The sequence below is a fragment of the Gorilla gorilla genome, chromosome 4 (assembly GCF_029281585.2).
Source record: "Gorilla gorilla gorilla isolate KB3781 chromosome 4, NHGRI_mGorGor1-v2.1_pri, whole genome shotgun sequence".
Classification (NCBI taxonomy): Eukaryota; Metazoa; Chordata; class Mammalia; order Primates; family Hominidae; genus Gorilla; species Gorilla gorilla.
The window spans coordinates 19940228-19965844 of NC_073228.2; the positions used below are offsets into that span (position 1 = coordinate 19940228).

Sequence of the window (25617 nt, forward strand, 5' to 3'; positions counted from 1 at the left end):
CTGTGAATGCCCCTTTATCATTACTGAGCGATAATGACTTTTCAAAAATACTGTGTAGGCCTTGTGTCCCGGATGCCTGTGGTACGGAGGCTCTGCTTCCCTTTCAAGGGTGTTGGCTTAAAAACTCACCCAGAAACCTGAGAAAAATATCTCCACTTGGCAGCTCAGGAGGCTGACACCAACCACCTTCTGTGTTTCAGCCTCCTGGCCATGAGCTAACTAGCGGACAGTTATTATAACGGAAGGAAGCAACTTCAGTACAGAGAATTATGCAGCAGGCAAATGATAGTTATCTAAAGTCCTACAGGGAATATTCCCCGTGTCACTTAGACCTGCATGGTGAGGATTTAATTCAGAACCTTCCCTGAGCTGTAGATTGGCTTTGCAGGAATGTCCCCTCTTGGCCTCCTGCAGTCCTAACCTCTTGGTTAGCATTGTGTCATTACAGCCTATAGTGGAAATCAAGTCCTCCTGTGGGTCTGAAGTTGGGTATGTAGTTGGGTATTGGTCTTTCCCGTGGGTCAAACATTTGTTAAGTGCCTACTGTGTACTAGGCACTCGACAGTCATGTAATGCTGTGTACCTTATGTCTATCAGCCTGCATTCACAACAACTCTGTGTGGTAGGTGTCATTGGATCTGCTCTACAGATGCCATCCTCAGTAGCTTGACTATGGTCACCAGACAAGGTCAGCCTGGAAGACCTCCTGTGCAGTGTCTTCCTTTACACAAAGACTCCAAAATAGCAGAACTTTAATCTTGAGCATGCGTTTTTCCATCTAGTTGCAGCTTTACTCTGGAAAAATAGGTCATACCCAGAGGTGATGGGTCCACTTGAAGATTTTTATTTTGGTCATTTATCACATATTAGCAACTGAGTTCTATTCAGATACAGGTAACATAATTTCATTACTTTTTAGTGACTGATATGGTTTGGCTCTGGGTCCCCACCCAAATCTCATGTTGAATTGTAACGTTGGGAGAGGGATCCAGTGACAGGTGATTGGATTACGGGGGCAGACTTTTCCCTTGCTGTTCTTGTGATAGTGAGTGTGTTCTCACAAGATCTGGTTGTTTTAAAAGTGTATATCACTTCCCTTTTCACTCCCTCTCTCCTGCTGTGCCATGTGAAGATTGTGCCTGCTTCCCTTTCACCTTCCATCATGATTGTAAGTTTCCTGAGGCCTCCCCAGCCAGGATTCCTGTACAGCCTGTGGAACCATGAGCCAGGTAAACCTCTGCTCTTTATAAATTATCCAGTTTCAGGTAGTTCTTTATAGCAGCGTGAGAACAGACTAATACAGTGACATCAAGTGAAAAATGCCTCAACCCAAAGCTGTTGTCTTTCTGTCATGTCTGAGTGGGTTCTGTTGACTGGAGGACCACTTACATCCTCAACTGACCAGAAGATAGAGATGGTTCAATGTGGTCTCCAAATTGACTCACACTGGTCACTGAGATGTCAAAGGCAAACTCTTCTATTAAGAGTGTGAAATGCTCCATATGAGCTTTTGTTCCTGCAGAGGTAATGCCCAGTGTGCGCACGTTAAGTGTTGCTAACTTACTGGTGGAAAGTGAGCATTGGGAAAGTGCTTAGAGTCCCTGATGTTTGACTCAATCCAGGCAAAATCATAATCACGGTGTTATTGATTGGTCCTCAGGGTGATCCTAATCCCTTGCCCTCCATGAATGTTACCCTCCCTGACTGTGGTGACTGTGGGCTAGCCTTCATTTGAAGAGTCCCAAGAGCATGTATAAGTGAAATACCTGTTATTAATATCAGTTATGATTTTTAATTAAGTTCTTGACAGCCCAAAGGATCACAGCCTTCTTGTAATAGGCAGACCCTCTCCCTGCCTGGAAGACAGGAGTGAGCAAAGCACAAATATCTAGAAAAAAAATTCTATTCTAGTTCTTACCTCAGAAGACATAAACCCAGCTTCCTGGAAAGTATGGAGAGATGGCCAACCCCCCAAACCTTCCTGTCATTCTTCCTCCCATGATGAACATTTAATATAACATTATGCAGATTTGGGGGCAAGTTGGTTGTTTACTTTTACTGCTTAAGCTTTTGCCAAGCTTTCTACATGTTCTTTATATTGCTCATCAAAGGCCATTCATTCCATACCATTTCTCAAGAACATGCTGTGGACAAATCCCTATGCTTGGTGCTCTGAAGGACATAGATGGGGTCAAGGGTAAACAAGGGAGACTAAATGACCATACTAAAAACAAGCCAACAACTGTAAGGCAACAGACTGTACAACCATGGTACTGACACTGTATCGCAAACCATACATTCTTCTGCCAAAACAATCAATTAACACTCCTAGAAATGAATTAGAATAGTACACTGTTTTCCTGCAGATGCCCTAGTTTGCTGAGGATAATGGCTTCCAGCTGCATCCATGTGCCTGCAAAGGACATGATCCCGTTCCTGTTTATGGCTTCATAGCATTCAATGGTGTATATGTACCACATTTTCTTTATCCAGTCTATCACTGATGGACAGTTGGGTTGATTCCATGTCTTTGCTATTGTGAATAGTGCTGCAATGAACATACGCATGCATGTATCTTTGTAATAGAATGATTTATCTTCTTTTGGGTGTATTCCCAGTAATGGGATTGCTGGGTCAAATGGGGAGGGAGAGCATTAGGAAAAATAGCTAATGCATGCTGGGCTTAATACCTAGGTGATGGGTTGATAGGTGCAGCAAACCACCATGGCACACGTTTACCTATGTAACAAACCTGCACATCCTGCACATGTACCCCCGAACTTAAAATTAAAAAAAGTACATTCACTACTTCATTCTGATATTCACTCAACAAGTGCTTCTTGAGGGTCTTTAATGTCAAACTTCTGCATTAAGCCCTAAGAAGAAAGTAGAATGGTGAAAGATAAGCTCCGTACTTCTAAGAGCTTATAATTAGGCCGATAGGAGAGATTATAAGTAGGTCTTTCTTATATTGTTATTGTGTAGGATAAATAGGGAGTCTGTTGTTTACGAGGAAATTTATGTTTGAAATGCAAACACACAGGTCAAATTCAAACAGACATCACTCTTTTTTAGGCACCCATACATTAAAAATTATGAAAATTTAAAATAAGAGAGAAGAAAGTTTGACACTAAAGTGAATGATTTTTTAAGCATTTCTCTGTGATAAGATCTCCAATTGATGAGGAATGTGTAGATGCACAGGAAGGGTATGGTCATGGAGTGTATTTAATCAGGGCAACAAACCCTCCTGTGTGGCTTAGATTCAAGGCAGCTTTAGTAGAACTTGAAGGTGACAGACATACCTCCAGGAAATGGTAGGGCTTAAGCAGAGTGGAAATAGGGAGAGAGGAAGTCCACACTGTGGTGGGAATGGAGGACAGGAAAAGATTCTCCTAATGTGAATGGAGGAGCAAAGCTGTGGGGTAAGGAAAGAGAAGGATAAAGGGAAGGAATAAATGTAGGGTATGAGTGCTAGCTAGACTGAGGGCTTTTGTTTTAAATCAAAACAAACTTTTGTATAGGTTAAATCTGTGCATGATACAAAAATCAAAGGGTCCAAAAAAACATATTGTGCAAAAATTCAGTCCCCTCCTGGCCTTAGCTCCTAGCCATCCAGTCCCCTACCCCACAGGCACCAGTGGTGCTTCTGGGTATCCTTCCAGGGATAGTATGTGCGTTTATTCAAGCACTAGAACAGTGGTTCCCAACCAGGGGGGATTTTACCCTCCAGGGAACACTTGGAAATGTCTGGAGACTTTTTGATGGTGATGATGGAGAGGGTGGTGGTCTGTGGGTGGGGTGCTAACATCTGGTGGACAGAAGCTAAGGATGTTGCTAAACATCTTATAATGCACAAGACACATACAATCTAGTTAGAAAGGTTATAGAGAGGAAGGAGATAGATTGTCAACTGCCCATACTATTAGGCACTTTGACATTTTTAATTTAAAATATAACTTGAAGACCTTTTTATTTAATTCAACACACACAGAATGGCTTGTATGGATGTAAAATACCGAAACACAGACAGCTGTCTTTGTAAAGCTCCGTAATATTCTATTATATGGCTATGCCATACATTTCTTCCCCCATTGTTGGACATTAGGTTTTTTCTCACAGTCTTCTGCATTATTCCGCACAGCATTAGAGACAATGCTTTTACATTCACCTTTCTATAGATCTGGAAGTATATTTTGTTAAGATTAATTCCTTGAAGTAGAATTGCAGGGTCAAGGATGGTGTATGTTTGAATTCTGATAGATATTTAGAGTAATATTAAATTTGCCATGATCAGGTTTTTTGTTTTTTGTTGTTGTTTTTTTTTTTTTTTTTTTAGAAATTACACCTGCTGTTCTTTGTTTTAGATGTCTGGAGATATGTTCTGGTACTGTGGGCAACAGAAGCAGATAGCACAATGCAGTGCTTTCTCAACTTACACAATCTTAGGAAATACTTAGGGAGCTTGTTAAAAATATAAGTTATCTGCCCCTCTCCGTACACCAAGAAAATCAGAATCTTCAGAAGAGGGGTCTGGGAAGCAATGTGAACAAAGCCAGGAAATGTGGGCAACTATCAGCATGACAAGGCAATGTCCCAGATGTTGATGTGGGGCTCAGGGTAGATGTAATTCAGAGTCATGGGAAAGTGAAAGGAAATCCTTATAGCACAGATACTTGGGAGGGTTAATGAGCTGTGTTAGTTTCATCCTCGGAAGTATTTCACAAAATCCCAGCTTCTTCCTGTTGGGAAAGGTTAGGCAAGATCTGCACAGAGGCAGGTGGCCAGGTATAGGGGGTGGGTAGAGGGTTGGGAGGTGACAATAGATTAACAGGCCTCTGTTTCATTTCTCATTCATGTACTGCGTGACCCTCTACCTATGCTTTATATCAAAAGTGTTCCTTTTTAAAAGTTAGGCAATATCTGTATGAGGCAGGTGGCCAGGTATGGAGGGTAGGTAGATGGTTGGGAGGTAGGGGCAGATTAACAAATTTATGACTTTCTACCTATGTTTTACATCAAAAGTGCTCCCTTTTATAATAATTATGCCAGCTAATGACTATAGAGAACTTTCTGTGCCTGGCCCTCAGCTCTACTGTTCACATATATTGCTTATTCTTCTTATAATGGTGTGATATAGTAGGCCACTTGTTACTTCTTCATTTCGGATATGGAAACTGAGGGTCCCCAGGATTAAGTGATATGCCCAAGTTAATCCATTCTATCAGTAGTATAGCCAAGGACTGAAATTCAGGTGGGTTAGATTCCAAGACTATGATCTTTGCAAATTCACTGTACATACTTTTAAAAAGGGAGTAGGAAAAACCACAGAATAAACAAGCCAATATGGAAGGTCTATTTACACATTTTTACCTTGAAACTAATGAAACATTATTTTAGCACAGAAAGTAAAATTTGCATTTAGCATAAAGATAAAAATAGGAGATACAGAGATGCCATATTGTCAGCTGGCCACTTCCAGACCTCCAGATATCTCGCTTCACTTTTCTCTTAGGGTTTATTTAGTTAAAAACTTTGAGGAATACTGTACTCTATTCAGTCACTGACATTCACCTCTCAGTTTGTACACTTACCACAAGACATGCCATGAAAAACATTTGTACCTTCAAAACAGCGTGGTATCAAAACATGTAAAGCAAACACTGTTAGAATATGCAAGAACAATTTGGGCAGAAAACACACTTGCAAACCTAAACAAGCACAAAACCACAAAAACAGCAAATGGAGTAACTTCTGTTGAAAAGTTCTCCTTCTTGAATATTTTTTTCCTTCTTTTCTCAGGTAAAAATGGTGCTACCCTTGGAAATCCAAGAGCAGCTTCAAGAGTCAACTATACCAGCAATCCCTAAAGCTGGAGAATTTATGCCCATGGAAAAGTCTGTAGCGTTTTGCAAACTGTGAGGCTGAGGAATAGACCTAGTTCCTGCAGCAGATCAAAATGGTAGCCCCTTTTCTTTCCATGAAAAGAATTTCTACGGAGACAGTAGGTTTCCCACTGGATTGTTGTCAGATGAATTGACCTTATCTCTTTTCAACCCTTACTCTCAGAAAGATGCAGAAATGCAGCAACTATTGCAGGGATTCCGTGAGACCAAGGACCTGTCTCCATAGCAGGGTGATGTTGCCTTTAGTAATAATTATAATGATAAAAATATCATCTGATGCTTATGGAACAATGCCAAGTACTAGAACAGTGGTTCTCAACCAGGGGCAATTTTACCCTCCCAGGGGACACTTGGAAATGTCTGGAGACATATTTGATGGTGATGATGGAGAAGATGGTGGTCCGTGGGTGGGGTGCTACCATCTGATGGATAGAAGCTAAGGATGTTGCTAAACATCCTGTAATGCACAAGACAGTGTCCCTAACCTCCAACAAAGAATGATCGCTCACAAAATGAAAAGAGTGTTACAGTTGAGCAACCTTTCAGTAGACTGAGGCTTTTACACATATTTAGCCTTCAAAATAACCCTATAAGACACACAGTTATTGTCCCCACTTTACAGATGAGAATATTTAAGCTTGAAGGAACTAGCTCCAATTGTTTTGACCTTTGAATGCTCTCAGGTTTCTTTGTGAAGATCTATTTGGTTCTATGGCCATAGCAGAACATTTAGGTTTGTTCAGTGGCTGGGAATTGGTTCCCTCAAATGTCAGCATGGAAGTTATTCAGCTTAAGCTGACCCAGTCCCTCTCCCATTCTGCTGACTAACAGCTGGTGGCTGGAGCTGCGGGGAGAAGATATTATATAATGTCTACAAATGTAATGAAAAGTTGATTTAACTGCTAAGATAAGCAACCAGCAAGATAGAATTTACACTGATTTAAAAATGTTTGTTGAGCATAATATCTAGACTGCCCCCCACACCCTCTGTTCTTTATTCCTGACCTCTGATAGTGCTGTGGCATGTGCTGTTGAGAAATCAGAGGTCTCAATGCCATGAGAATCAGACAAGAGGCAATCTCCACACTGCAACCATATACAGAATTAGGTCATTGAATTCCAAGAGTATTGGGTCCTTTGGAAGACAAACTCTGTTATTCTTTTTTTTTTTTCCTTTTTGATGAATGCCTACCTCCTTTTAAAAATATTTCCGACAGTAAAATCAGACTTTTTCTTTTGAATCATTTCTCTGCATCTGGGTTGGATGTTGACTACTTCTTCTCTTTCCTCTGCTCTTTTTCTATCCTTTTCGCTATTTTTTTCAACCTTTTTCACAGTTGTTTCTATTTCCTTCTTCTCCCCTCTCCTTATAATAGCTCCCACTGTGCACCAGGCAAATCAGTATGGTTGGGTCAATAAGGGCAAAGACCTCTTTAGAGTGGTGGGGAGGCACCAACTTTGAAGTCTTTGGTAAATGAATAAAAACCCCCTGAAAGTTTTTGAAACCTAAGTTGGGTACAACAGGGTACAAATAGAAATAATTTTTCCCCTCACAATTTTCAAAAACTTTCTATCCTAACCAGCTATCTGCCTTGTCCTACTGCTCATGCACATTTAAATGTTATTATCACTTCAACTAACTGATTTCAATGAAACTCAAAATACATGTTAATTTAACAAACATTGATTAATCATGTTTTATGGGCCAGGTTGTATATTATGGGCTGTGAGAGGTAGCAGGATGAATATGTTGTAACCTCTGCCTTGTAGGAACTTTACACTTTGGTGGGGAAAATGAGTAAATAGATATCCAGTTGTCACTATAGGTTGAAGTATTCATTATCAATTGCTGTAGAACAAATCACCCCAAAAACTTTGTGGCTTCAGATAACACACATTTATCATCTCACAGTTTCTGTAAGTCAGGAATCCAGATATGGTTTTACTTAGTCTTCTCATTTCAAGGTTTCTCATAAGCCTGCAATCAAGGTGTTAGTATAATATCTGTGGTCTTATCTGAAACCTCAACTAGAGAAAGGTTCACTTCTAACCTAACCCATATGACTGTTGGGAGTATTCAGTGACTTGACAATTGTTGGAAGGAAGGTCTCAGTTTCTCACCAGCCATTGACTGGAGGCCACCCTCATTTCCTTGCCACATGGGCCTCTCCAACACTGCAGCTTGCTTCTTCAAAGCATACAAGCTGAGAAGGCAATTGAGAGAGGCTGTGAACAAAACAAAAGTTACAGCTTTGTGTGAACTAATTTTGGAAATGACAGCTCATCACTTGTGTGTATTCAATTGATTAGAAGAAAACCACTAAGTCCAGCTCACATTCAAGAAGAGAGTATTCCATCAGGGCTTGAATACCAGGAGGGGAGATGATTAGGAGCTGTCTCAGAACTGCCTACCTATAAGGTTTAAGAGATTGTTAAACAGAGGCTCAAAAAGCTGTCATTTGCTAGGCGCACTGGCTCATGCCTGTAATCCCAGCACTTTGGGAGGCTGACGTGGGCAGATCACGAGGTCAAGAGATCGAGACCATCCTGGTCAACATGGTGAAACCCTGTCTCTACTAAAAATACAAAAATTAGCTGGGCATGATGGTGTGTGCCTGCAGTCCCAGCAACTCAGGACGCTGAGGCAGGAGAATCTCTTGAACCCAGGAGGCGGAGGTTGCAGTGAGCCAAGATCGTGCCATTGTATTCTAGCCTGGCAACAGAGTGAGACTCCATCTAAAAAATAAATAAGCAAATAAAAAGAAGCTGTGATTGTGTGAAAGCAGGGAGTGATAAAGAAATCTTATTTTTAAAAGGAGATTGTTTTACTCTACTGATACTAGACTTCTCTAGAAGGTTTGCATCTACCCAGTGATTTGTGGAATAATCCCAGACCTCCAGAATTTGCGATTGGAGTGTTGGTGGCTAACTACTTAAGGTATTATATCTCTAGTCATGATGAAAGATGAAGCCGCAACAGTGTCCCCAAAGCCACATTTATGGTTGTTCTATTCAGGCTCTGTCTCGAGGAATTTTTTGTAATCAAAAGGTCATTCAGTTGTTTATAGTTGTTATTACAGTTGACCCTTAAACAATGCAGGGACTAGGGGCCCCAACACTCCATGCAGTCAAAAGTTGGCATGTAACTTTTGACCCCCCCAAAAACTTAACTACTAACAGGCTACTGTTGACTAGAAGTCTTATTGGTAACAGAAACAGTTGATTATACAAGTTTTGTACATTATATGTATTATACACTGTATTCTTACAATAGACTTGAGAAAGAAATGTTATTAAGAAAATCATAAAGAAGAGAAAATATATTTATTATTCATTAAGTGGAAGCAGAACATCATTAATGGTCTTCATCCTTATTGTCTTCACATTGAGTAGGCTGAGGAGGAAGAGGAAGAGGAGGGGTTGGTCTTGCTGTCTCAGGAGTGGCAGAAGCAGAAGAAAATCCAAGTGTAAGTGGACCTGCACAGGTCAACTGATCTTGTTCAAGGGTAAATTGTACATTTATATGCATTTTTTGTATCAGTTAATGCTAGATAGTTAAACTCAAGGATGAATTACCTTTGAGGGATTAGATAATAAAGCTCAAAAATTAGTAAGATTTACCTTTGAGGGCTTCTCCTCTGTCAAGACCAGGAGTTGAACTATGTCCTTTGGGTTAAATCTGTCCCCATCTCATCTGTTTTTGAATGGCTAATGAGATAAAAAAAAAAGATAGTTTTTATGTATTTTGTTTGGAAAACAAATAAAAAATATTTTATGACATGAAAACGATATGAAATTTAAATTGCAGTGCATATAAAGTGTTACTGGAATGGAGCCATGCCCATTTGTTTCCATATTGTCCCCTGTAGACTGAATGTCTGTGTCCTCCCAGAATTCTTATCTTCAAATCTAATCCCCAATGTGATGGTATTTGGAGGTAGGGCCTTTGGGAGGTGATTAGGTGATATTGTTTTGCTGTGTCTCCATCCAAATCTTATCTTGAATTCCCATGTGTTGTGGGAGGGACCTGGTGGGAGGTAACTGAATCATGGGGGCAGGTTTTTCCTGTGCTGTTCTCGTGATAGTGAGTAAGTCTCATGCGATACGATGGTTTTAAAAATGGGAGTTTCCCTGCACAAGCTCTCCCTCTTTACCTGCTGCTGCCCATGTAAGATGTAACTTGCTTCTCCTTGCCTTCTGCCATGATTGTGAGGCTTCCCCAGCTACGTGAAACTGTAAGTCCATTAAACCTCTTTCTTTTGTAAATTGCCCAGTCTCAGGTATGTCTTTATCAGCAGCATGAAAATGGACTAATACATTAGGTCTTGAGGCTGGAGCCCTCATGCAGGGGATTAGTACCCTTATAAAAATAGATCCCAGAGGGGTCCCTTTTCCCTTCTGCCATGTGAGGACACAGAGAGAAGACACCACCTACAAACCAGGAAGTAGGCTCTCGCCAGATGCGTAATCCACTGGAGTCTTGACCTTAGACTTCTCAGCTTCCAGAACTGTGAGAAATAAATGTCTGTTGTATATAAGCCACTCAGGCTACAGTATTGTTTAATAGCAGCCCAAACAGACTAAGACATCGTCTATGGTTGCTTTTGCAAAAACAGCAGACTTGAGTAGTTGCCACAGAGACCATATGACCTACAAAGCCTAAAAATCTTTACTATCTGGCACTTTTAAGAGAACATTTGCCCCCTTTGGTCTAGAGGAAGATGGACACTCAAACAAATGATTATTGCACTGTGGTAAGTGGTGTACTGGCCTTACAGACAAAAGACATCAAGGAGCACAGAGCAGGAGTCTGCAAACTTTGTGGAGCTCTCCTTGAGGGTAAGTAGGAGTTTTCCCAAAATGGGAGGAGAAAAGACAGAAAAATTGATCTCAAGAGTTTGACCCACTTATGCCTAGTGTTCCATTATTGGAATGCTAAGCATGTGGGAGTTATTTATATCCTACTGCTCAAGATCATCACCAAGATCTGATTGCAAAAATTGCAACCTCAGGCATAAATGGGTCAAGGTGGTAATCACATACTCCTTAGAGAGTGAGGTACTCCCTGAAATTGCTGGCAAAACCCTGTGTTTATGTACATGTGTGTGCTTTTCCCACCTTAGGGATAGAGTTTATCTCTTTCAACAGGTTTTCAACAGCTTAAAAACCACTACCATGGGCGGACATGGCAGCCCATGCAAAGTCACAAAGGTGTAATGTGGAGAACAGCACACTCATGGGGTCAACAGTGAGATCAGTGAGAACACAGAACAGATTTCTATGGAGGACAGTGAGAAATGAAGCTAAATAAATGTCACCCAACATCAGAGGGAGCACCCAGGACGGGGGTGGGGCAGAGGTCTGAGGCTGATTCAATACAGCATAAAGGACTAATTAGTACAAGTATAGTGAACAACATCAAGTTAAACAGATGTGGACTTTGCTCTCAGGTGGCTACTCCATCAAATGCAGTTGGTGGACAGGCAAGAAGAACCCAGCTAGCCTGCAGAGAGGCTGTGGGTTGGCAGTTCATTGTGTTAAGAATAGAAGGGCTGACCAGATGGTCAACTCTTTTTTTTCTCTTTGCTTTTTAAAAACTGATCCAAATATTTGTACTTATTTATGGGGTACCTACTATATTTCGTTACATGCATAGACTGTGTAATGGTCACCTCGGAGTATTTGAAGTGTCCATAACCATTAGTCTTTATCATTTCTATGTGTGGAACATCTCGGGTCCTCTCTTCTAGGTATTTTGAAATACACAATACCTTGTTAACTATAGCAAATAACCAGCTCTTTAATCATTCCTTGGTCAAATCTCCATTTCATATACCCCTCCAAACCAAAACAACATTGACTAAATCTGCCTCTGGCCCTGTGAAAGGCCAGCCAAACAGCAAGAGGCCAGCGCAAGACATAGCTTCCTCTTCTAGAGCTGAGAATTCACTTTTGATTGTACTGTGGGGCACATAGAACAACATCGAACTCCCAGGTGATGGGAGGGGAGAGTTCCTAGGACTAGGGAAACAGAGCCTATGGATGTGAGGTGTGTGAGGAGGGTGGGGTGGGGAGGTAATGGTTTTCACTGGATTCCTTTTTATATTTTATTTAGATTAAGTTCTGCTCAGCAGGGTGATTTCTTAATTAGAGCTGCCCAGCCAAGCAGACCTCCAGCTCAAACCCCGGTGCTGCCTTCTAAGGTTTCATGAGGGACCTTGTCCTGCCTTATTTCCTGAGTTCTAATATTTGAATAGTATGCAGTGGATTTCAATGGGAGGAAAAGACATGTAATTTAATCATCGTTATTAGATTTTGCCTGTGGATGGGGAAAGGAGGGGGAAGCAGGAGGGACATGGGTCCTTTCTTTGCTAATTTTCTTTTTCTTTTTCTCTACCTTTCTTCCAGTGGTCAAAGGAAGAGGAGGATCAATGGCCTTTTTTCCTACCCCCAACCTTTTTTTTTTTTTTTAAACAAAGAAGCAAAGTGAGAACATTAAGCCCGAAAGAGAACTGTGTTCATTGCAGGACTTTTTGAGGTCTGGTTAAGCCATTTATATAAAGAAGTTACACAGTTCCTCTTTGGTAACCTCAATCCTGAGAGTTAGTGTGACAGGCCTACAGCTTTTTGTTCTCTTCATCACTCCAGAAGTTGCAGACTGCGCTCAGCAAGACCTCACAACATGGAGGAAAATTAAAGAGATAAGTGGTCCATGCAGTATCCCCTTACCCCACCATAAATTGACATCATTTTGTGCACAATCCAGGGAGAAGAAAAAGAAGACCAGAAGCTCGCAAACCATTCGAGAGAAGGAAGGGAGCTTTGTCATGTTGCCATCTGAGGCAAGTATACTTGGGATGGGACAGGCAAGCTGAATAGGAATGAAAAAGAGCACTTGGTCAACAAATACACAAATCTATTAAGATTTTTCAAGAAAGAGAGACAAAATTCAGCATGGTTCACCAAAAAGAAAAAGAAAAAAATTATGTCCAGAACTCTCCGAATTGTGCTGCTAAATACACACACACACACACACACACACACACACACACACAAACACACACACACACCAGCCTATAATCCGCCCCCCCCCCACCTCATGCCCCTATCCTGTTGATCTTTCCTCACTTAAAAATTATCAGAAAAGAATTTATTCATTTGGGAGGATTCCAGGCACTACATTTATGTTGAGTTCAGATGAAATGGGATCCAGACTTTTCAAACCGTACTATTTTACAGATAAAACACAAAGGCAGAACTTCATTATCTGGAGACACTGCCCTTTCTTTTTTCTCCTGCCTTTTGTTTCTGAGCAATTTTAAGCTTGTTTGGAAAGTATCATAACAGGGGCAGAGCGTTTTTTACCGCATCTATTTCAGGAGGGTTTTTAATACAGAATAATAAAATTATTGCTAAACAGATGGAAGAGTTTTACTAAAGCTAGAAAAGACACTTTTGCTAATACACCCTATAGGCTGATCTCAATTCTTTCATTGTTAAGAATGCTTGGTCTAAGAGAGTCTTATTTATGTGCCAAATGGCTTTATTAAATCATTATATTAACACAGAAAAAGTCCTATTACAATGACGGTCTCTGTATGATCAAAACTTGTCCATGATCCTGCTGATAGCCTATTTATTCTGAAATTTAAAAAGGTAACATTCCAGTACAGCCTAATGTTTGGCCAAGTTTTACAAAATTCATTATAATATGGCTGGAAGGGTTACTATGTCCTAGCCAGGGAAGGCCTAAGTTTTATCAGGGCAGTAGTCCCCTGACAAAAAGAAAACTGTGAAAAAGAGACCTCTCATCCACTCATAGAAATTAATCCCTGGCAACATTGTAATGATTTCACCTGTAGAAATACAATGGGTCTGTGATTTCTACTTTGATTAATAAAAAAACAAACAAAAACAAAAACGCAGGGTAATCTCAGTGCTTTGGGAGGCTGAGGCAGGAGGAACACTTGAGGCCACAAGTTTGAGACCAGCCTGGGCAACATAGCAAGACCCTGTCAATACAAAAAAATTAAAAACTTAGCTAGGCATGGCGGCTTGTGCCTGTAATTTCAGCCACTCAGGAGGCTGAGGTGGGAGGATTGCTTGAACTTGAGAGTTTGAGGCTACAGTGAGCTATGATCATGCCACTGCACTCCAGCCTGCGTGACAGAGCAAGACTCTGACCCCTCCCTACCGCCCCCCGCCGACCAAAAAGAATCCCAGGGGCAAATTCAAAGGCAAATTAATTGCACTGGTGAACCAGGACTATGGCATGTGAAAAGAGTTTAAAAAGCCAGGAGAAGCAAAGTTTGTTGTATACTGGATTTTGAAACCGAATAAACACAGATGCACACACAATTTTTGAATGTAAAATTAATACATGTTGATTGCAGAGAAAAAAAATCACTCCTAAGCCTACCACTGAGAAAGCATATGTGTTTTGGCCGCCCAAGATTGATTTCTGCCTTCACGTGGAAGTAAGCTTTAAAGGCTCTGTGTTAGGGCATAGTCTAGAAACATGGGGCCCCATGGGCACCAGGAAAACTTACAAAGGGAAGAGATGGAACTGGGAGGGTTCAAGCTACCAGTTCCATCTCTCCATGTTTTAGAGAATTGGGGCACTAAGCCAGGTAAGGTCAGGTCAGAGGAGGGCCCGGATGAAGCATGAGACGCAGAGGGACAGTGCGTGAATGGAGACCTTGGGTAGCACCAACGTGTAGTGGCAGAGGTGGGATGGCTGTGGCTGAAGTCAGGGAGAGAATGGGGAGCATGCACAGGGCTCAGTCTTATACATACATTGAAAATCCTTTAGCCTTTCAAAGATTATTAACCCAAATCACCTTTCTTGCTTACTCCAGATGCCTCAGCCTCTGATATAATTGGTAAGTATCTGCCGTGTTAAAAATAAACATTTGAGAATCAAGGGTGATTTTTCTCTTTTCTTTTGAATTGTAATTGCGATGTACTCATGGCCTGCCATGACGTGAGTTCTGGCTTAGATTAGCCCCTGGCTGAGAGTCCCATGCTAATTTAGTGCCTGCAATTATGCCTGCCTCTAATCGTGTTCTGCTCTTTGTAGGATGTACCCTTTGCAATAGAAGCAACGGCTATGCTGGGTCATCTATACTTTCTTGCCCCAGGCCGCTTGTGACACACATTGGTGAGACAACTGGCCAGGATTAGGGGTATGATCTGTGACCCTGAAACAGAGTGAAATTGATTGGCAATGAGGGATGAGGGGGGTGATCCTATGAAAATTATAAGCACCGTAAGTATTCTAATATCTGACCCCTCACTGTAATGGATGTGCACCTACCTCCCAGCCATAAAAATGCTTCCAATAAAAGAATCAAAAACGAAAACATGCAGAAAAACTTTTATGTATGAATGCATTTGTCTGAGGTGTCATCCCGCCGTAGCTTCAGAGTAGGGGTGTACATGTCAATTGAGAATGATCAGCCTTTGCTTTCTGTCTGCAGAGGCTGGCAAAGGGGAAACAAGCTGCATAGTTTAGTGCTGGCAAAATAAACCACTATGCAGTTATAAACAAGAGTGGGTGGGTGAGTTGAAAGATGGGTGGATGGGTGAGTGGGTTGGTCCCCTTCCTGATGTATAAAAACAGAACTCCTAGGTTTGGGGTTCATGTGACAATTGGACTCCAGGAAAACAGACTATACATTAAAAATCTAAACCAGTTTTAAAGTATAAATTAAAAAGTATTTTCCCTCTAGCACATTTAGATATTATTATTTACTAAGAGAAAGAAGAACAGGCTACATGCCATCTTCGATAGCTCCCTCATGCTCCTAGATTCACAAATGATACCAGGGAAGCCACTGCTTGCCTCTGTGCCTTTGGGGAGGCGGGGGTTGTAGGGGGAAGTCTGAAAGCTCACCATCACGGAGCTCCAACTCCTTCTTCCTGGGATGGGGCACTTGCCTGTGAAGCCACAGGAGGCTGGAGGGGTAGAGGCTGGGGGCAGGAAGAGGAGGAAGTGAGGAAGGGGGCGATGGCCGGGAGGGCTCTGGGAGAGTAACCAATTCCTTCACTGGGGGCAGGCGGGAGTCTCCAGGGTCACTATGGGGCAACCTGTGAAGGGAAGGGAGGAAAGGGATTTCCGGTAATCTCCCGCTCTCCCTCCTGCCTGCTTCCCTCCTTCCCCTAGCGGTTGATTGCGAGGAGCAGCGGAAGGAAGGATGTATCAAACCGAAAGAAGAAAGAACCCCTGCCAGTCGCCCCCATGACATCCGACTCTGAACGGCAGCGATCTAGAGGCTGCGGCGTGTTGCAGATTAACAGCAGCGAGGGCAGGAGGCAAATCAGATGCCGCAGGAGCTGACTGTTTTTTTTAGCCCTGAGAGCTGACTGTAGGCACAGGTTGCATATCAAAGGCAACGGGAATCAGTCTGTGGCAATATTACATCAGGTCCTGGACTGGTGGTGGTGGTGGCTGCGGGGGTGGGCGGTGGGGTCCAAGTCCTAAAAGATGTCAGTCAAACACCAGCTGAGCTTCTAGACCTCCTTCTGTGGCCCTTCTTCTGATCAAGTATGCAAATAATAATACAGTCAGGCTCTACCTCCTGCAATTAGCACAGGGGAGGGCTGAGTAACTGGGAGGACTTAGCCTTCTCCCTGTGGTTATCTTGTAAGGCTTTGAAGTGTAACTTTTGTTTTGTTTTGCTTGCTTTCCCCCTGCATAGAAATTTCCCTTAAGGGAAGGGTGGGTCTAAACTATCTTTAAAATGATTTTTCACTCCCTGAACAAGGCTTGTAAAAGCTTGAGAGAAAATGCCAGGGGAAAGCATGGAAACTTTCTGGGGATAAACTATGGGTCTCCACGTTTGCACTTAATCAGGGGACAGCCACTAACCCCAGTAGCTGCATGCTTTCTGCCACCTTCATCTACCTGAGCAAAACTTCAAGGACATGTATTTATGCTGAATCTCCAGAGAGAGCAAGAGAAGCCCAGCTTGAGGGAAATGACTGGACCTTGATTACTTAGGATAAAAAGAGATCAATTTATGGTAGGACTATCTATTTATGTCTGCACATTCATCAGGTTTGCCTAGGAAAGGAGTCTGAGAAAATGTGTTGGAATTGGGCACTTCTGATGTCTATCCTATTCCTTGTCTTGGTTGATAACACTTTCTGCAGTCCCCAGATCTCATTTTAGGAAATGAGACTTGTTATCAGGCATCCTAGAGCCTCCATATTTTTCTGAGTCTTTCTGTGTCTGCCGGCACCATTGACGTTGTTACTATTGCTGGTTTTCCTCTTATATTTTCTGTGAAAATGCTTAGGAGCTTTTAAGAACTGGTGGCCACCAGAGAGGTTAAACATTATAAACAATATAAAGCAAAGGAATCTTAGTGTGCTGTCTTTGGGGTGTGTCATTGCTGTACAGCTTCTCTTTTTTTCCTAAAAAACCCTAATCATCTTCTGTGGTGGGAGGGGTTGGAGTTGAAGGGATGGCTAGTTGAGGTGGGGGCAATTTGTGCTATACCTGTCTCTGATAGTCTCTTAATTTTTCATTCGTGTATGCAAATTTATTGTAAAAGAGGTATGGCTTTTTCATTCATTCACTCATTGACTTAGCCATTCAACAAACATATATCCAGCACGTGCCTTGAGTAGGACAAGGCTGAACACTGTTTTTAAAAGGTATGTTTCTGTAAAGATGCACTCTTCCCTGACCACCAGACCCTGCCAAACCTTTGAGAGAGTGTCTCTGAGAAAGAATGAGCAAGGGAAAATATCCCATTAGAAGGGAACTCTTGGGTCCTCACCCTTCCTGAGATAGAGGTGAATAAGGGCATCTTCTAAAGCACTGAGAACTGTTAAGCTGTCCTTAAGCGGGTGAGGGATATGACTTTTGAAAATAATAGTAAAAACAGTTTATGTGGGGATAGTTTATGAGAGTTCACAGAACCCTTTCACGTGTGTTACTAGAATGAGTGTTGGGTTGACGATTAGGCAGACATGCTCCCAATAATACTTTTGAAGCGCTGGATACATGCTGTGTTTCACCAAGAAGTTAGCAATTGTTCACAGTTGTAGTATCTGTGACACAGGTCCCAAATGATCAGATTAGGTAACGTGACCAAAGAGGAGAGGCTTGACATCTCTTTCACTTGGTTCCATCTCCTTATTTTGTCACTCAACCTAGTGTGTGTGGTCATCCGTTCACAAAACAAAACAGAGATGAAAAACCAACTTAAAAAACCAGGGCTGGGCACGGTGACTCACGCCTGTAAACCTAGCACTTTGGGAGGCCGAGGCAGGCAGATCATGAGGTCAGGAGATGGAGACCATCCTGGCTAACACGGTGAAACCCTGTCTCGACTAAAAATACAAAAAATCAGCTGGGCGTGGTGGTGGGTGCCTGTAGTCCCAGCTACTGGGGAGGCTGAGGCAGGAGAATCGCTTGAACACAGGAGGCGGAGGTTGCAGTGAGCCAAGATTGCACCACTGCACTCCAGCCTGGGCAACAGAGTGAGACTCTGTCTCCAAAAAAAAAAAATATATATATATATTATATATAAATATATATATATAAATATTTATATATATTTATATATATTTATATATATATAAATATATAAATATTTATATATATTTATATATAAATATATATAATATATATAAATATATAATATATAAAAATATATAATATATATAAAATATATATAATATATAAAAATATTTAATGTATTTTATATATAATATATAAAATACATATATTATATATTAAAAAATATATAAATATATATAGACAGAGTGATGATTTTAGGGAACAAGTCTGATTTCGGGATTTTGGGTTGCTTCTGTTCCTCTGGGTGTTTTCTTGGACCCAGAGTCAACATTTAAAACAAAACAAAACAAAAACACCTACCGATTCTCAAGTTTTGACCCTTGTGTCATTTATCATCAGAAGTCATGGGATGCACAATTATAGGACCCAGGATTGAGTTAATGTTTGAGGGATAAATTGTGGCACATTCTGTTTTTGAGGGCTGTTCCAAATCTAAATATCTTTGTCAGTGATTTATGATCTTCTGTGATTGTTTATTTAGTTTCCTTGGTCAAAAAAAAGGCAGCTTTTAGGGTCAGCCTTCTGTGAACAGCGGCTGGACATCTCAACAGCCTCAGCCCAGCCTTGGGCTTCTGCTGAGATGCAAGCATAATGACCAGGAATGTGATCTATCCCCAGCCAGATGGTCAATAGCTGAAAATACTACTCCCTCCACGGTGATTATAATCTAGGGGACGTTGAGAGGGAGGATCAGCAAACCTGGTTGATCTGAATGGATTTCCACTCCATGTTCAAGCATTTTGGGTTTGAGAAAACCCCCAACACTTCGAGCCCCGGGCATTTTTTCCATTAATATTTTAAATTGATGTTCATGTCAAGGGAAATTTAATACGTAGGTTTCTGATTCATTTACACTTAACTCATCAAAATATTGTTCTATAAGAAGTGATTGGTGTCCAAGAAATCTTAAGAGCCTTTTTATAAGCTTTTAAACTTCTTTTAAACGCTAAGAAACAGAAGTTACAGTCTCCCCAATGTAAACAGGAGTGAATCCCTGGTTGAGGGGGAGGGAATGCGGGAGGGTGGAGAGAGTGGATATAAGGCGCCAAGACACACTGACCTCAGTCCTTGAGGGACAAGAAAGTGGAGCCCAGGACTTTCCAGTCCCCACCTAGTGATCAACGTCTCACCCACGGTCAGGGGAGCAACTGGTGGTTCTACTTTTTTGAATTCTGAAGGCAAAGGCAAGCTTTTTTTTAGGGGTCCTGCCGTTGGCAGAGAAAGCTCCCAAGAGTTCTGCAGAGAAGAAGGATATAGACACCAAAATTTTACTTCCAGGCAAGGCCTCCCCCCACCCTCTTTTTCCCCTTCAAAGAAAGTGCTCATAATGTATCCTTTCATTTATAATTTTATGAAGGTCTCAATTGAACATGTAAAGAAAGTGGAAAAATTCTAAGTTGCCATGGATGTTTGGCATTTTTCCTACTATACTAAAATCTACTTTCTGCCCCAAGCAAAATGGTTTCAGAGATTCCAATAAAAGGGGGTGGAAGACAGTGAGAGCAGAGGTCTGGAATCAGAGTCTTCATGAAATGTATTTGTATTTTAATTATCTGAATATGATCGACTTCTGTTTCACCCTATTTCACTTGGCTTCCTGTGGTAAAATACAGCTCCTTTGCATTTCATAAAGCTTGTAACTTCTGTAAATGAACACTCACGTGTTTTATCTTGTTTTACTCATCCTTCTACAAAATGATAAATGTAGCAGAATTCAGCATCTATGGCTTAGGTTTGTTTATTTGTTATATATTGTTTTTATTTTTCCTCTTTTGTTTTCTTAGAAGAGGGACAGCTTGAGAATAAATCAGCAATGATAAAAATTTTGTTCTGTTTTTGGAGTTTTAAAAAATTCTCATAATTTTAAGAAAATGCAGAAAGCATATTCAGAAAAGGAGCCAAGGAAAAGTGTTAGACACCACTTCAGATTTATCCAATATAATATTTACAAAGTGGTGGCTTTTTTTCTTAGTGTAAGTTTTAATCTATTGGTATTAGCAATATCTGCTTTTCTCCTGCCTTGCTTTACACAGATTCATGATTTTCTAAAAACTAATGTTTTACTCAAATTGAGGTAGGTTCTTTTCTACTGTCTTACATAACTTTGGGTGCATAGACCAAGATTATTTATACACTGTAGAAGTCGATGTTATTAAATCTGCTCAAGAAGTAAGAGAAGTCAGAGGCTAAGTCATGAAAAACCTTTGTCAAAAGACTGTAGGGTGAATGTGGTTTTTGCATCCAATGCTTTACCTGTGGGTCTAATATAGATTCTGTGCATTCATCTTCTGCAGGGACCATTTCAGTAGAGCCTTTTAAGACACATGTTTTGGAATACAGTCAAATGCGTGCTGCTGTATGACCAGCCTATCTGGTAAGGATTGCCCAAAACTTCTGTCTTGTCAGATTTAGATGTGGAGATTTTTCTGAAGAAATTGCATGTAGAAATTCTTCCATGAGTTCTGATAGGAACAATGAAAAACATGCTTCTGAAAAACAGGGTAGACGTCTGAGTACTTTGAGACACTCATCTACTACTATTGTTGAAGTGTTTCTTTTTTTGAATAAAATTTTAAATAGTATTACTATTACCCTAATTATACTATTTATTTCACAGTTAAATTCTTTGCATCTTTTTTTTTCTTTTGAGAAAAAGCTAATGTGACATATATCTTCATAACTGCTATTGCCTTTTTAAAAATCTCTTTTTAAATGATGAATTTTACAACATCCCTGAAAGCTTAGGTTTGAGGTGTGTGCCTCTTACTAACATGAGGTGTCAGTGCTGATCTCTAACGTTGCTTTTGTGCTACTTGAATTATCAGCTGGCGAAGCAAATTCTTGTCCATGCAGGATAGGGCTACACGTATTTTCAGCAAGGTTTTAAATTTTTTTCTCTGTTGAGTTAAAATTATGTAAAAAGAAAAATCAACTGGTGTTAATAACGCTGACACCTATTAAATAATTACTTTGGTTTTGTGATCCTATTAAATAATTACTTTGGTTTTGTGATCATTCCATTTAACTGTTGCAATTGCCCCAATTCATAGTTGAGAAAACTGTGACTTTAAAAAGTCATGTGATGCAGGTATTGATTAGATAAACCAGTACGGCTCCTTGCAGTGCTGGGTAACTTGAGCATGTTGGCTGGATGATCTCTTTGTGATGATGTTTGTGTTAACAGCCCAGCATTAGAATGGGGACTTAATTGACAAACAGAACTGTTTACATTTTCTTTGATGTAATATGTTTTAAGTTAGAAGAATAATTTTTAAACCCAAAGCCACATTTTCTCATGTTAATTGTGTAGGTATATTTCTAGTTATTATTTGTTCATTGATATACTCACTTAATGAACGCTGACTCTTAGCTGAATAAGGCTGGAAATAGGCAAGGCACCTGGCTTTGCGTATATAATCAAACAGGGGAAGTAATACAGAAATAATTAGAAAATCATGTAAGAAAGTCTAATACAAGTATTTTACAAAACAACTAGCTTTATCATATAACTTTCAACTTGAACATGACTTCCTAGTTAGGAAACCATTTTACCAAGAATGCAGGAAGTTAAGCCTTCATAATATTTACAAACACTCCAGAGTTAACTTTTTTTTCTGCCCTGTAAATATCACCTCAAGTATTTGGTTTTGCCACAAAACATTAGATAAGCCCAATTTAAACTGTGATTCCTAATTCTGGAAATATGCAAATGCTACTAAAAGATAAGCTTCATTTTCAGTTCCCTCATGGCTGTTAGTCACCAGAAGAAGGGAGAGTCAATTTCCAATTTATTTCCAATGTTAAAACCTGCATTTTGAACATTGTTTTTCATTCTAGTTATAGCTACATCTTACCTCTTTGCAATGGTGGGAGACCCTTCCCTAAATTGCCCTCTTCTTTATGGACTGTTAAACTAGCAGAAAGCACTAATTAAATGATCATTAGCTTGAGGATGATTGATTACACTTAGATTTACATGTTGCCTTTTATGTTCAAAGAACTACTTAAGCATCAACTAATTAATCTGCAAGTGAAGAATACTTCCAGCATTACTCTATAATTAGACAATCTCAGGAGGAAACAAGAGGATTTCAAAGGGGAGTCAGATGGTTTTGCAGACCGCTACATCATTTATTTTTTCATCACTCAGGTAAAATGGCCAGACCTGAATCCAGTTGCCAACTCATTATTCTTATTTACAAATAAGTTCATTTTTAAAAGGCCAAAGTTGTATAACAGATGAGGAGTTGGAAATAGAAACAAATAAATAACCAAAAGTATTGCCTTTCATCTCAGCTGTTTGGGTTATTTTTAACACTTTATTCCCCATAAAGAGTGAAATTAAACAAGTCTGTTTCATGACATGTGGTGGACTATCCTTTCTCTCTTTTCTTTCCCAGCATACTCTTATTTGCAAGTTATTGCTGTATACGTGTGTGTTTGTAGGTAGACAGAGAATTAATACTTCTTTTGGGCTTTGGTTTCCTAGGTAGTAAGATAGGACAGATCCAAAATATATATGATGGGGCTGACAAACAGAATTTTATAAATATTTTTGGGAAGCAAATGTTTGTGACCATAAGAATGATTGATTGATAGAATGTTGGGAATCTGTTTGGTGTAATAATGCATATATTGAAGTAGAATACATCTTTATAAATTCATCCCAAAATTATATTTAAAACCATAATGACTTTTTCACCAACCTAATACACATAGCAAGGACCTTGAATAGTAATAAAAGACAGTCGTCTTACTCAGGCATCTCATCTGTATGTATGGGTCAGTAGGCCAGCTCTGACCTATACATACAGATTAGGTATGATATTAAAATGATACTAAAATGTCAAGCCTCTGTTGGTCAGATGGTTGTTTATCAAACTTTCCTTGAAGCATAAGCAGTCTTCTCAGCTTTACAAAATAGAGGGATGTAGCAATAAGCAAATTCAGTTCAAGTGTCTGTTTTTTGTTGGTTTCAGATGAGCTTGTGTCGAATGCTAAATTTTCCCTAATTCAGCAACTAGCTTGTATATGAAAATTAAGTGTTTGTGGGGGAAACTGCACCATTTATTTTTTTGAAAACTTATAGCTATGCATTGATTTGTATTAACTTCTCTCCCCCACTTCATCACAGTAAATTAAAGTGATGATCTGTTTTTAGGTTATAATTTGTTAAGTGAGTGTCTTTGGGAGCCGTCACTTGATTTCCTCACCAGGAGTATGCAGTTTCCAACCTGTCAAGGACAGCCTAGATTTACCATGCCACACAGGCATTCTGATACGAAATTCAAAAAGTTGGGATTGTTAGAAGAGCTAGAAAGCACAGATTGCACTCAGCTGGACAAAGATAAACAGAAAGCATGCTTTTTTATGAAATCGGAGATTAAATGAGTTGATGGAATCAAGCCTAGACAGCCACATAAGCCAGAGTGGAAAATTATAGACTAAAATGCATCTGATACTGAAGAGAATGACTCTCTCCAAAAGCCCTCACTTTTTATTTGATTCAAGGAGTCTTTATAAGCTCAGCAAACCCTAAGATTTTAACAAGAAAAACAAAAGCCTCCAAACAGCATGGCTTTCATCCAGCGCTTTTGTGATTTACAAATGACCAGATTTAAAACTTTAATCATCTCACACCTAGGGATTTTTTGGATTTGTTTTAGTTTGTAAGGCATGTCCACAGACAAAATGACTCACAAGAAACAGAATCAGCCTAAACCCCCAATTGGCCCTATTCCTCTGTCAAATCAAGACAGTCAGTTTTGCCCTGGGATTTCAGAGTGTCCCCAAGTGGCCCTTATATTGACGCAATGTTCATCTTGCAGCTATAATCACTGGTTTCTTTTGAAGTGTACTTAAGCTCTTGCTTAAGTAAATCCATTCATGGACAATTATTTAAGAGTTGGAAAATTCTTTGTTCACGTGAAACCTTTCTTTCTGAGCTTCCTTATAACTTGAGATGATGACTTCTTTGGTCGACTCAATGCCGTGCTTCCCACTCTGTGAGCCTGTTTTATAGAGGCAGTATAACAGGTGATGTGAAGCCTTGATATACATTTGGAAGGTATGTGGAAGCTAAGAAAGTGCCCTTTGAGAATCCCTGGTCACTTCTGAAATTGCAATTCCTAGGAAGTCACTGGAGCTAAGACTTCTTTTTAGAGGGAAACAGAAAAAGAAAATAATAGGACTATGAAGATCAGGTCTTGATCCTTTCAGAGTTGCTAATGCTAATGTCACTGTTCTTTTTTTTTTCCTTCCAAAGATAGAATGACACTAGTTAGAAAAATAAAAGTCTGTTATTTAACATTTCAGATTATGCCTCCAAATCCTACAGAAGTATAACAACCATAGAACAGACAAACACCAACAGCATCAACAACAGAGAAACTCAGTCCAGGAGGATATGAAACCCTTTGTAATAAAGAAAGCAACAGCCATGAACATTTGTGTACATGTGTCTTTATGGTAGAATGATTTCTATTCCTTTGAGTATATACCCAGCAATGGGATTGTTGGGTCGAATGGTTCTGTTTTTAGCTCTTTGGGGAATCATTACACTGCTTTCCACAATGGTTGAACTAATTTACACTCCTGCCAACAATGTGTAAGTGTTCCTTTTTCTCTGCAACCTGCAAGCATCTGTTTTTTTTAAAGTTTTTTTATAATAGCCATTTTGACTTGTGTGAGATGGTATCTCATGGTTTAGATTTGCATTTATCTCATGATCAGTGATGCTGAGCATTTTTTTGTTATGCTTGTTGGCTGCATGTATACCTTTTTTTGAAAAATGTTCATTTCATATGAAAAGTTTCATTTCATTGCCTTTGCCCACTGAAGCAGTATTCACAATAGCAAAGATAGGGAATCAACCTAAATATCCGTCAATGACAGATTGGATAAGGAAAATGTGGTACATATACACCACGGAATGCTGCACAACCATAAAAAAGAACAAGATCGTGTTTTTTGCGGGAACATGGATGGAACTGGAGGCTATTATCCTTGGTAAACTAACACAGGAACAGAAAACCAAATACTGCGTGTTATCACTTATAAGCGGGAGAAAAATGAGGAGAACTCATGAACACAAACAGACACTGGCGTCTACTCGAGGAT

At 40.1% G+C, this 25617-nt stretch overlaps 2 long non-coding RNA genes across 2 annotated transcripts; one reads left to right on the forward strand and one right to left on the reverse strand.

The window, feature by feature from the left end:
- Window positions 1-4568: 4568 nt before the first annotated feature.
- On the reverse strand, window positions 4569-16096 carry LOC109026824 (uncharacterized). The gene is made up of 3 exons (XR_002005867.4): window positions 15802-16096; window positions 9528-9614; window positions 4569-8642 (listed from the first exon to the last, which is right to left on the reverse strand). It is a non-coding gene; the product is annotated as an uncharacterized lncRNA (long non-coding RNA).
- Window positions 13004-24942, forward strand: LOC109026823 (uncharacterized). The gene is made up of 5 exons (XR_008679675.2): window positions 13004-15066; window positions 16072-16332; window positions 20793-20872; window positions 22497-22648; window positions 24814-24942. It is a non-coding gene; the product is annotated as an uncharacterized lncRNA (long non-coding RNA).
- Window positions 24943-25617: the final 675 nt, after the last annotated feature.